Below are 2,985 nucleotides of genomic sequence, written 5' to 3' on the forward strand. Positions count from 1 at the left end.
ATCTTTTCTTGTTTAGTAGAATCAATCTATTTTTCTTGCGTCCCCTGTAGCCGGGACGTCGTGCAGCTGAAGGACTGTTTGTGACAAGTTTTGTTTTCATGCCATTGCAATAAATCACAAACAGCTTGTGTGTGTTTTGATTCAACCTAGCCTGAACACCAGCCAGTAACAGATGGTCCTGTCATGGTACAAACGACAGGAGTAGAACACTGTGTTTAATGCTGCAGATTTTTCTGTAGGAACCTCTACATCTTTTTTTAAGGTATAAAATAAAGTAAAACCRAGCTGGAACTATTCCTGCTTATATGACTGAATCTATAAAACCCATCTGCTGTTGTATAGACTTACTTATATTCCTGTTTTAAACCTGATGTATGAACATGACGACAGGTGCTGTTGTATAAAAGCTATGTGCTTCAGTATAGCTGCTGGTTTATGGATCATCCATTAATACTCAAGTAGATAATTGTAGCATCTACTCAACACGTCAGGGTATAAGAACCATCATTATGATGTAGGGTCTGTGAATGCCTAAAGTGATATTTCAGMTCTTTTGATGTGAGGTTCTATGGAATAGTTTTGAACAGTTAATATCATTAGATGCGCCCACAGGAAGCATAGATGGATGATGTGACAAAAATAATCATTGACTAATTGACTAATTGAAAAAATAATTGCAGATTAGTCGACTATCAAAAGTCATTACTTGCAGCCCTTGTGAAGTTTTAAGATGGCAGCAATCCACTTTGGTCTTCGCCCTACTTGGACTAGCCATTACACTGCAAAAACTGTCCATCTAACCAAGTTTTAAAATCTTATATCTAGCCAAAAAGTCTTTTTGATTTTATTTAGAGACTGATTTACTAAACAAGAACAGAATATGTAAGATTATTTAACTTGTTAGCCTGGATATTTGACTCAAATTAAATTCAAAAATTTCTCCCAATGGAGTAAGAAAATTACACTTGGTAAGATTTTTAAAATGAGAAAAGTTTGAGTCAAATCAGGTATTTTACCTAATTTCCCTCTGGGATCAATAAAGTATTTTTGAATTTGAATTTGAATTTGAATTTGAATTGAATTCAAGAATCTTAACCAAGTAAAATTTTCTTACACATTGGCAGAATTTGTTTTTCGCTTAATTTGAGTCAAATTTTCAGGTTAACAAGATAAATAATCTTACATGTTCTGATAACTAGATTATTAATCTTACACATTCAGTTCTTGTTTAGTAAATCTGTCTCATTTGGGGGGCCTGGATATAAGATTTTAAAACTTGGTTAGATGGACAGTTTTGCAGTGTAGCTCATCAAGCCAGTCCGATTTAAAATTCTCTATACTGATGTTATGTAAAGAACGATCTACAACATATAAGATATTAATTGTTCACAACATTTTAAATTAAAACACCTCAAGATTTTAACTRCAGCATCTGTTTAAAATATTTAAAATTATTAGTAGCAACCACAAGAATAAAACCATAAAAAACATTTTCTGGCTTGCATCTTCAGCTTCAGACCTTTTGTTGTCTCCCGGTTTGTCTGTTTTCAAGCTCTCAAAATCTAAAACAACATCCCAGCAGAGTTTACCAAGAAGTGGCAAAAGCAAGTGAGGCAGAAACAAGAAAAGACTTGAGAGCCTATCGTCAGGGACTCAGTTAACCCCAGTGGGCTACCTTTAAATGTAGGTTGAGACATTACCCCGGGCTCTGCCTTTCATCCCACTCCACTCTCCTCCTCACGTAGCTCTGCCTCTGTTTAGTCTTTAATGTTTCCTGTTTAACTCGTGCTTTCACTGTCTCCTCAAAGCTCAGGCGGTTTGGAGTGGACACAGAGCATTATTCTTTTAATTGCCACAAGCAGCCAAGAAAACACAGATGCACAAATTCAAACAAAACAGGGAAGGAACGATAGTTTAAATGCAAGATAATTAAACGACAGAACAAAGTGAGTCATGGATAAAAGAGAATATTTATACCATTAGAAAAGACTGGGCAAACGTTTGTCACGGCACACGCTCTTCCAACCTGTGCATTCTGGCACCAGCGTCTACTCAAAACTACTTGTTTTGCTTTATGTGAATGTTGAATTTTAGAAATTGTTTTAACAATAAGAAATATAAAGCACAATTTGCTCATTTTGTTGATTGCACCTATAATAGTTAAATTTAGATGCATAAGATGATGCATAAATCCAGACTCTTAATGCTACTTTAAAAGCATAACTTTATTTTAAATGTCAGACACATTTTGGTCTTGTGCAACAAAAATCTCAAGGGCACTGTTTATGGAAAACAAYGGTGATGACAAACCAAGTCTACAACTACTCACAGCAAACGTGCACAGAAGAAAAAAAAGATATCTATTGAGTTGTTTTGCAGCTCAGAGAACTAACCTCAGCTGAAATTACACTAAAACTACACAACTTCCTGGAAATACAAACCTCAACTATGAGTTTAGCTTCAACAAAATAATCATTAAAGAAAAAAATGGTTGGATATAAATTTATATGTTMAAGACTGAGCAAAGCACATCTATCCCATTATACATCAGAGCATGTTGCTATTTTTTTCCTGCACTGTGGAAACAATGGTGAAGGCTCAGGCTAATAACCCCTGAGATCAGGCGAAGTGAGGGCAACTAACAGCAGGGGGGACTAAAGGATCTGTGCAGATGGTTTGTCAGGAAGAGGCGAGCACAAGAGAGGAGAAAAGGATGATGTTCAGACACAAGAGAGGAGCGGGGGGGGGGGGGGGGCAAAGAGAAGTGAAGAGGAAGAGAAAAGAGGATTGGGGAGTAGTGCCAGGCAGACAGCACTCCATCACTGCCCACTGCTGGCTCTCTGCTACACAAGCCCTTCCTGGACACTGAAAATACTGTTTCCCTTCACAGGCTGCAAACCAACACACACGTACCTCACAGTGTGTGTGTGTGTGTGTGTGTGTGTGTGTGTGTGTGTGTGTGTGTGTGTGTGTGTGTGTGTGTGT

At 37.3% G+C, this 2,985-nt stretch overlaps 1 protein-coding gene across 4 annotated transcripts in view; it reads right to left on the reverse strand.

Moving 5' to 3' along the window:
• mast1a (microtubule associated serine/threonine kinase 1a) overlaps positions 1-2,985 on the reverse strand; it is a 59,023-nt gene that overhangs the window by 42,241 nt on the left and 13,797 nt on the right. The window lies entirely within an intron of this gene.

Source organism: Austrofundulus limnaeus, unplaced genomic scaffold, assembly GCF_001266775.1.
Source record: "Austrofundulus limnaeus strain Quisiro unplaced genomic scaffold, Austrofundulus_limnaeus-1.0 Scaffold27, whole genome shotgun sequence".
NCBI lineage: Eukaryota > Metazoa > Chordata > Actinopteri > Cyprinodontiformes > Rivulidae > Austrofundulus > Austrofundulus limnaeus.